Source organism: Acanthaster planci, linkage group LG14, assembly GCF_054643075.1.
Source record: "Acanthaster planci isolate LZ-2023a linkage group LG14, COTS_SCS, whole genome shotgun sequence".
In the NCBI taxonomy this organism is placed as follows: Eukaryota; Metazoa; Echinodermata; class Asteroidea; order Valvatida; family Acanthasteridae; genus Acanthaster; species Acanthaster planci.
The window spans coordinates 5,674,170-5,684,567 of NC_141790.1; the positions used below are offsets into that span (position 1 = coordinate 5,674,170).

The 10,398-nt window shown below is 41.1% G+C and overlaps 2 protein-coding genes across 3 annotated transcripts in view; both read right to left on the bottom strand.

Moving 5' to 3' along the window:
- The window catches only part of lipt2 (lipoyl(octanoyl) transferase 2), a 447,804-nt gene extending 445,943 nt beyond the window's left edge, over nt 1–1,861 (bottom strand). Inside the window, exon 1 of the transcript XR_015427638.1 lies at nt 1,756–1,861. The gene's annotated coding sequence lies outside the window, so the exon portion shown is untranslated. The remainder of the gene's footprint in view (nt 1–1,755) is intronic.
- LOC110983239 (phospholipid scramblase 1-like) overlaps nt 1–7,665 on the bottom strand; it is a 93,125-nt gene extending 85,460 nt beyond the window's left edge. The window contains exon 1 of one of the 2 annotated variants that reach the window (XM_087145539.1): nt 7,498–7,665. The gene's annotated coding sequence lies outside the window, so the exon portion shown is untranslated. The remainder of the gene's footprint in view (nt 1–7,497) is intronic. The other variant, XM_087145538.1, reaches the window with a different exon arrangement.
- Between the last annotated feature and the right edge of the window lie 2,733 nt (nt 7,666–10,398).

Here is a 10,398-nt window from a genome sequence, read left to right on the forward strand (position 1 = left end):
CCACAGAACATCCATGGCAATGCACTTTATACACGTACATGTATGTGCACTGCTTACATACTACATGTATGTTGAGAATAACGCTTAACCCTAATATGCATGCGACGTACAGAGCATGAGTACACAGCAAAACTAAGAAACACAAGCTCCGTTGGGTCTTGCAGGTCAGCCATGCATAGCCCGGGCTAGGCTGAAGCTTTGATGCAAGTCAGAGCTCGTAAAGCCTTACTTTTGTAATATTTGGCCTCAAGATTTTTATCAGCAACACTTAAAGAGGAGGGCGAAAATAATAGGAAAATAATCTTTGTTTTCAGTACCCCAAGTAAATAATTCTCACATTTTGGAGAAGGGGAAGAATATAAAGTATAACTGAAGGTTTCGTTCCAAAAGCATTAACAACTTTTCACTATGACATATAGAGGAAGCTGCGCTGCATTTTTCCGTAGAGAGAAGAGGCGTCGATAGGGGACTAATCTAACCTACATGTAGCGTCCTTTTTCGCCCAGGTAAAAAAATCAATGCCGGCGGAACCATTCACTGTTTAATATCTTTAATATACATGTACCCGACTAAAACTTCAGCGGAGGACAGATTGAAAATAAAGGCTTGAGGACATGAAAAAAAATCTGGGAAAAAGGCTAGAAACCAAGCGCAACTAATTAAACAGTAGCCCATTTTCAGTGCACAAACCAACTGTTCCTTCCCAATTCCTGTTTCTTTTTGTTTGTTACATTTTATTGCAATGAAGTGTTTAAACGGAACAACATTTCACTATGCCTTGGAGAATAAAGGAAGGGAAGTTATAGGAAGAAATAGAAACATCTATGTGCTCATATTGATTCGTGAATCATTCCATGAAGTTGGCAAGACTCCCATTCAAATACCAAGTACGACTGGTATTGCACAGAAAATGATTGAAATTAGCACTTTTCACCGTGAAAGTACATGTACATGTATATCAGGGTTACCAGATAAATCATACTGTGATGCTCATGATCGAAATGCAGTATACTAATTTTTGATGTAAAAATTCATGATTAAACACAGATCTAGCCTAAATGCACGCAAAGCTTATTTAAAATGGCGATCAAAGTCAGGGTTATTCATGTCGAGATACACACAGGCATGTTGTACCATGTACACATACTGTACTAGACTACTAGCAGACACGTGCGTTCACTGTGTTGATACAAAGTACCCGTAATACATCCCAAGGAGAGGCTCTATTAACCACTTCCTGCCGGGGAATCCGGAATCGGAGACGTACAGCTGTATGGTTTATATGGGTGGCCGCGGTCTCCGAACTCGGACAAAGGAAACAGGGCCCTGTAACAAAGACTATACTCTGAACAAAAGACAAGGCTGCTGGGCATTACTGACACTTTTCACTCTCAAAAGTGCTGATAATCCAGCCCTGTTTTGAAACCGTATTCCAGGGTTTGGGGCATTGAGAGCGAGCGGATTACCACCGGGGAAAAGTGCTCCACCACTGCAGCAATGAGCCACACAGCACCGCTGCACGCTAATCTGGCCCCTATTGAAAAGAGGTCAGCAGTGCACTAAGCCAGGTTCGTGAACAAAAGACAGTTATAAAACACCACACAATCTGGTAGGCCTGTGCCGGGTACCCGGGTACCCGGATACCCGCCCATCGATTTCAAAACCTGGTTCCATTTTTCCGGGCCTGGTACCCGTAAAAAAGTAAATAAATTAGGAACAAACATTCATGCATAAAATGTCTGTGAAATTTCTTACTGAAGGACAGACTTCATGGAAAACCACCGTGCCGATGAAAACCCGGTCCCGCGGTCATACATGAAACTTGAATTCGGAGATCAACAGCTAATTTTGTTACCCACTCCGCCCATTGTACCGCAAGTCGTTTTCCTAGTTCCGGAATTTCCTAGTTCACAAGAGCGAAAAACCACTAAAATTCACAGGCGATAGGTCACTCGCTACGTGTGATTTTAAATATTTCTTTAAGTTGAATAGTCATATAAACCTTTGCATCTAATGTCTGCTTTATCAAAATGACTTTTTTAGAATTTCCGTTTTTGTTAATTTAGCGGAAACTGCAAGCTTTTCCCCCACTCTCGGATCGCGCGGCGTTACCACGCAAAGTCGTTGCGAACTGAACTACACGGGCGCAGCAGAAATGTATGTGACGTAATGGGTTCGTCAACTGTGCGGCGCGGGGAGGATAACGTTGATAGCTCACTGTACAGTTTAAAAGTTGAGTCGAACCTTACGCAATTTCTACCTTTTTAATTCATTGGAATTCTTATTTTTCATCTAATTTTCTCAAAATTAAAAGATTCTCTATTAGAAAAGCAACTTTTTACAATGGTTTTGGCTGAGAATGGATTTTTCGTGTGGTAACTTTTTATTTGTGAAGACGTTTTTGTCTCAATCCTAAACCAATCCAGAACTAGGAAAGGTGTCATCATCACTTTCGTCGATCGATCCTGTGAGTCCAAATATAAAAGCTTAGATTTTGAAAAAAAATTGAAGTATATCCAAAACACAAAGTTGACTTCTGACCATATTTCACTCGAATTTGAGGATTTTTTAGCTGCAGTCTTACTGAATAATTTTCGCAATCTGGAACTAGGAAAATGACTGTACCAAACCTATATGAACAAGAGACCGAAGGAGTTTTGTCTTATGAGGGGGAAGCGCTGTTGATGTACACTTGCATGACTGTATTTGTAACCATCACACCCTGTCGGCCTAAATGACTTTTGTGCGGAATAAGTAGTGCTTACTGTTTGAATTAAGAGTATTTCTGTCAAATAAAACAATATGAATGAAAATTACTTTATGTCGGGATTGACGACGAAGCGAGAGCGGACTGTGTAATATTCCTGCGGTACTGGGACTCCAAGCGGCGTGCGGTAAGTAGTGATCACTCACAAATTGTGCGGCTGATTGGCCTCTTTTTATAAGCAAAGTACTAAATGTGAGCTACAAACCAAAAGAGTCAGAGAACCAGTTTAGTTAAGTTTTATACCAAGAAATATTCCGTTTCAAAATTATTTTTAAATTAAAGCAACTTGAATTTCCTCAGTGATTCAGTGGAACTGTGGATGAGGAATTGACCAAAAAAGCAGGAATGATTTTTTCTGTATGTACTAAAGCATTTCAAATTCAAGTATTTTTTCATTCGAAAAAAGGAAATGTTGACAGGTGCAGGTCATAATACAGTAGGCCAATCAAATATCACTTGTCGAAGTATTTATGCATTAAAATCTCGACAATTTGAACCTGAGGGGAATGGAGTTATCCTGAAAAAGTATTTATAAAACTAAACCACTTCATCGTGGTACGTACCTTCGTGTGGCAAAACTTTCGTATCGCTTAGTCATTTAACAACGTGAAGCGCTGCTATTTTTTTCACTTGGGCTTCCTTATGTGTGGTCACATGATCTTTCTTTTTACGGTCACATGGCTGCTGCAGTGTCAGCGATTGGACTGCCTGAAGGGGACTACAATTGGGCCCGCGTTGCAATCAGGTTAGTTTCAGCGTCTTGAAAGCCAGGATTACACAGTTGCAGCTACGTTGATTTATGTGCTGGTCCTCGTCAGAAAAAAAGGAACTTGCGATGACTCCTGGCCCTATATAGACTTCCGATTCTTTCAACGCCGTTTGAAGCATTTTGGTGGCGGTTTTTTGAATCAGAAACTTCAAAATAAGTGGATGTAATGGTGTGGGCATTGTTCGAGTTACGGTGGTATTTTTGTACATAAAACTTTAAGCCTTAATCCCCGATCGATCTCCCCAAAGATAAAAAATACAAGAACCATAGAAGGAACTGTGCTCGTCACATCGGGGAAGGGCAAGGACACCACATACCCCGTCCTTTACACACAAAAAATCAAATATAAAGAAGGCAATGAAAATGAAAGGGAATGACATGCATTAATTTGTCGAGAAAACCCACCTCAGCTGTAAACTGTTCATCAATTCTCTTTATTCTGTATTCAACTTTACCATCTGACTATAGTGTACAATCTGGGCTGTTTTTGTTTCAGCGTAAAACAAGTTACATGTATTTCGTGTTTACTTCTGCAACTTTTTTCTCCGATTTTGTGGTCTGTCCAGGAAATGAGGGGATTTTCATTCTGGTTTTCGTTATAGGAAGCAATATACTCTGTTCACTTTTTTGCCCTAAAAAACTCCCTCTACCCATTTTATTTCAAATTCATGCAAAAAAGAAGGTTCTGGAGAGAGATGAACAGCCATAGAGTTTCTTTTTAATACAAAATGAAACACTTGGATTAAGTGTGGATTGAATTGTACGGTAAAAGAAACATTCCCTGAACCAGCAGAAGTTTCTAGTGTTATCCTTAGTCTCAGGAAATATTTTGAGCTCAAATTTGAAGAGAATGCCCTTGTTTTACGGAGCCTAGTAGCTTAAAATATTTGCAAAAAAAAATTAATGCCAAATTCAATATTATTGGAAACAGAAAAACAACAGGCTGTCTATGAGAATGAAGAATTTTAAAAAGCAAAATTTTGACATTTAAGATCAGTAAATGTTTCCCAATTTCCTAAAGCAATAAAACAAAAAATTATCACTTTAATTTCTGTTCAATAAAGAATCGTGAAATTTTTGATCTGTTCTATCTGTTAATGAAAAAAAAATTTGATATTTCTGCAATAATCACATTTTCAACAGGAATCGAGCAAGAAAAATAACATTTTGGCACAGATTGATCAAAACAGACATAAATAAACATCCCTAGCTATCAGATTGCCAGTAACTGTGAATTCTCTTGACGCATATTTATCGTGGACGTCTCAGAAATCACAAGGAAATTTCATCCAATTGGAAAATTTGTTATGCGGCTAACAGAGACTTTGACAACCAATCAAAATGGGCATTATGTCAATGTAGACACTGCCAAGCACGAGGTCCAAGACATGATTGCGGAAGCGAATTCATCGATATGACATGTTAATTTTCGATTGAAAATACACCCAAATTTTGTGTGCAAGCTTAAAATGTCATTGCAAAGAGGTTGAAAAATCTTTCACACTAGTTTTATTGGAGGGACGGGAAGGTGGACAGGTTTTTTCATTATGCAAGTGGTTTTAATAGTCCCATGAGAGTCGTGAAAACATGGGTTTCGTGAGCAAAAAGTTCACCGAATACCGAAGAACAGCATGTCTTTTTTTTTTGGCATTTTGTAACGGCAGGCCTACACTTTTAATACTAACTATACCAAGTCTTCCAATTCTGGGCAAATCTTTTATTTCTGGGCATTATCATGTTTGTGACTTGTGATGGTGTTTCCGTTGGTGAATTCTTTCAAGGTCTGAGCATGGAGGTAGGCAATATGTGTTTCAACGTAGGCATCGTTTGTGAATTTCAGCTTTTGTTAGCGCATCGTTCACGAAGAGGGGCCCAGAGGTTTGCAGAGTGCTTCGCCTTTCTCCCTTACTGTGGCTGCCGAGTCTTCACGAATCGGCCTTTACCTTCGCGATGGAAAGGACTCTCCGGACAAGTGTTACTTGTGAAATTGCACCCAATTAGCAAAGAATTCTTTGCAATAAATCGATCGCAAAAGTGGTATTGTAATTGCACGCCTAAAATCATCTGAACCACAGTCCTTGGCATGAGTTTACTTTATAATTATACTTCGCAATTTGTGAGAAAAATTAAACAAAAAGAATCAAACATTTGGCCTACAGAAAAGTTAGTGATGACAGAATAATTTTTTATTCTCCAGGCGCAACAGCATTGTCAGTGTACAATCATTCAGCACACGCACATTGCACAGCACAGCAGCATGCGTAATGCTACAAACACCAGACTGTACATGTACATGGCTTTAAGTGCGTGTGCGTCTATGCGTCAAACACAGTGCCACAAAATCACACCACATTTCAGTCAAATTTTCCCAATGAATTCCCTGATTATCCCCAGTTTTTAGTGGAGATGTCTGTCCTGTATGCTGTTCCGATCACAACAACGGCATTTTTCGGAAAAAAAAAATTGGGGCTTTTATTCGCATCTACACAAAACTATCTCCAGAATTCGACAAGCTTTCATGATGCAGGCTCCCCACACTTCATGTAATGAAAGAACGGATTCCTTTGATGTTGAGACTGGGACCAGACCAGTCAATCATGATGCACAACATTAGTGCATCACTGTGTGAAAGCCAAGGAAAGATCATGCCAGCATGGATCGCAGCAGATTTTGTGTGCAGACACGTAAACGTCCTGATGTTTCCCAATAAACTTTTTTAACATTATGAATGGAAATAACTCACAGAAAAGAGATCTGGCAAAAAGAAACCTCAGGAAAATCGGGAGATTTATTTGAAAAATTTAATGGAGAACTGGAGTGATCTTGTGGCTCAGAGGAGCTCTGCATGGTCTGTTGAGGCTACTAAGTCTTATGGTACTTCGAGTTCTCTAAGTACTATTATGGAAAGGGCAAGATTTTGTGGCCATTATAAAACTTTGAATCAAATAAACCTTTTCAACGTTTGCAATGCATTATGGGTGTGGATGACAAACAAGCGATGCATTTTATGCAGAACCCTATGGGGGAAGTGAACCAGTCAAAAATCAATTTACAGTTTTCAACTAAATATTTTTTATGTATCTGCCCATCAACTCACAGATGCATGCATATTATCAGATTATACAAGAAACATTTTCAGAGATGTTTTCAAATATTTGTAAGAACAAATCACCCTTAACTGCCTTTTTTAAGGGCACCAGTCACTCTACAGGCTGAAAAAGAACCTGACTGGTCAAACTGGGATGAATGAGCTACAAGTCGTAATTTCGATTGGATAATACTAGAACACCAATATTCACGAATTAGTCAAAGCACAGTCCACGACAAAAAGTGGTGTTGTAGGAAGGAATTCTCTGAATTTTCTTTCTCTGCCAAGCTTAAAACTTCGAAGTTTGTGAATACATGTATCTTCGTCCCAAATCAATTATGCAACACTTTGTCAGAAGGGGGTGGCTTGAATGGGGGGTATGAAATAACATGGAAATAGATTAACGTTTTGCAGGTACATTTCTCCCATAGGGTTGTGCATGAACTGCATTGCATGTATGTCATCAAAACCCACAATGCATTGCGAATGTCAAAAAGGTTTATTACATGTAGGAGCATCTCTTCGAGTTTGCTTGAACGTTGAAGTAGGCTACTGTAACTGAGCATGACTGTGTAAGCGGGTGTAATCTGAAACTGTTGCACCATTTTTTGTTGGTTTTGTTGATTGTTTATATGTAATATTGACCCAGTTTTATCTTTCTATTTTACTACGTCTTGATTGACCCAAGGTCATGAAGGCTTTGAATCAAAGTCACATGCCTGGAAAAAATCGCACGCCTGGGAATGTCCAGGAAGTGTTTTTTCACACTCCTGCTATTTCCAAATCACAACTTGTAAACGTAGGTATTTTATGTAGGCCTACACACTGATCCTGCGTTGTGCATTCTCTCTATTCAAAGAAGGATAATCTTACCTAGAAAGATACCAGTAGCTGTTGTTGTATTGACCACAGTTCGGTACAGATGTCTGCAGAATAAGCGCAGCACAATTGCTGTTTCGCAAATTAGGCCTTGATGGCGTAGGCCCTACTTAACATAATTTTATGGCTTTCTTACAATCACACCGTACCGTAGACCGCCCTACATCTAGTTACCAGACATGCAGACCCGATGAATCAACCTCGTTCCCATGGGTACCATTCTGCCGTGCCATTTGGTTCCCACCATCTTTGGTTCCCACCATTTGGATAGGGGTGCAGAACACTAATTCAAGTGAGTGAGAATTTTTGACCAGCTCATTAGCATTAAAAGTGCCCCCTTCCACAGTATCTTTGGAAAAAGGAGATTGTTTGGCCCCCCAAATGGTGAGATTGTGTAAATCGTTGCCAAGATCAACTCCCTGGGTCTTTGAGCTTTCATATTAGAGCAGAAGGGCTAAAAACTACGGTTTAAAAATGGTCCTAATTGGCCGAGAAAGTTGAGGGTTGCCACTTGAAAAATGGCTGGAATCAGACTTCGGAAAAATCACTTTTTGGGGGTGATTTTGTTTTGTGCGAATAATTAAAAATGTAATTGGTTAACCCATAAAAAAATTGAAAAGAAATTGAAAGATAAGTGACTAGACAAGAATTTCATTTGTGCTTCAGAAATCTCAGGGATGTTGGCGTGCATGCTATTGGGCCCTGAACGGTGCTGATTTTACACTGTTTTCAATGGGGCTTGAATTAGTGGACTGGACCCTTAGCCCCACAAATAGGGCTGCAGTCAGCGTCATTTTCGTATTCTACACGACCTGCAGGCTAAGTGAAGGAACCTGCACGCAGCCCATGGAGTCGAGGTTGCAATGAATCTACTCCACGGAAGTCAGGGTACAGTCCACTAATTCAAGCCCCATTGAAAACAGTGTAAAATCACCATTCTTCAGAGCTCAATAACATGCAAGCCAACATCCCTGAGGTGTCTCACACAAAAATTTAATTATTATTCGGTCATTAATCTTTCAGTTTCTTTTCAATTTTCGGGGGGTTAACCAATTACATTTTAATTATTCACCCAAAACAAAACCAACCCCCCAAAAGTCGAAGTTCCCAAGTCAGCACACAGCCATTTTTCAAATGGCAACCCTCTACTTTCTCGGTCCTTTGGGAACATTTTTCAACCGTATTTTTTATCACTTCCGCCCTCAGGTGGAAGCCCAAAGAACCAGGGACTCGATCCTGGCAAAGATTTACACAATCTCACCACTTTGGGGGCCAAACAATCCCCTTTTTCGAAAGATACTGTGGGGGGCACTTTTAATGCTAATGACCTGGCGGAAATTATTGCTTGAATTAGTGGACTGCACCCGTCAATGATCTACTCCCTCAAGTCTGGTTCCCAAACCCGATTAATCTGACTAATATAGACCGTTTTCGAAAAGAGTGGATTCGGGTCAGAAACGGTCTCCCTGATTCCAGTCACAGCTTGAACATAGGGTACAGTCCACTAATTCAAGCCCCATTGAAAACAGCGTAAAATCAGCCGAATGAAACACAAATGAAATTATTTTCTAGTCCCTAATCTTTCAATTTCTTTTCAATTTTTTGTGGGTTAACTGATGTGGCGAGATCTTCCGAAGCTCGTTTTTTCCTCGGGCGAGAGACTAACAAGGCAGCCTCAAAGGGGTGCAGGCCCGTTGGGTGGAAATGTACCGCCGAAGGAATTGATTGCTGAACGTGCTAAATAAGTCACAAACATCAATGCGACTGGACACCTAGTTTCGTAACATACAAGGCAATTCTGGTTTATTGTACAACAAAAACAAAGCACACATGCACGGGCGACTGTTTCAGCGGTAGTGTTAGGCAATGGGCTGGCCTCTGGCCAACGGGTGAAATGATCAATGCATGCGAGCATGTACGTACATGTATTTCCATTGGACGGGTGGTTATGGTCCTACCAGATCGATGTGGACATGTGAAAATCGACAGTCCGCCTTGAGAGAGGGGGGCAAAGGTATGACTACTAACCTTTGCACGTTGGCATTGAATGCATGATCAGGCCCACTGCCTGACGTCACCAAACATATCGATCTGTGAGTGGGCGTTGCGTGGCGCGAATGCCTGGGTGTGAATGGGAGTGCAGTGCGCAAATACTCTTCTGGCACGAACGGACGTGGATTTCCAGTCGAAATGTTACAAATTAATGTTGTGTCACAAGGATGGAGAGGAACTGCGTGGAATTTGAGGGAGGATGACGATGATGTGCGAAGTTGCGCCAGTTCCGCACTGTTTGTCTGCAACTCCGCCATTTTGCGGAAATTGATGAGAGAAGATTGTTCCAAGCTAAGAGTGTTAAGTTCAACACACAATAGTGCGTCGGCTTCGAGGTTATCTCCACCTTCACATGTCTGATATCACAGGTAAATTGTGATATGAAATCGAGGTGGCGACTTTCGCGAGGGGGGTGTCGGTCAGATGAGGTGATGAGAGCAACAGCAGCGACATCCGGATCCGAAGCATCTGCCATGACGCACAGAGGCACGTCTGGCTTTGGATGAGCGAGAGTGGCATTAGTGAGGGCAGTTTTGATCGCTTGAAATGAAGCTGTAGTAGTGTCACTCCAGGGCAACAGTGCTGATTTCTTTCCGGCATTAGTGAACAGATCGGTGAGTGGTTGGAGGACTTGCGAACAATGAGAAATGAAGCGGCGGTAGAAGTTGACTAGTCGGAGAAATTCGCGCAGTTTGGTCATGAATTTGCTGCTTGGCGATCATCTTGACCATGGCAACGGTGGGTGCGCTCGTGCGGGGTACTTGGAGGGATGACGCTCACCTCAGCTCCTGTATCTACGAGGAATTGGCGTGCAGAGTGGAGGTCAGTGACATAAAACAGGCG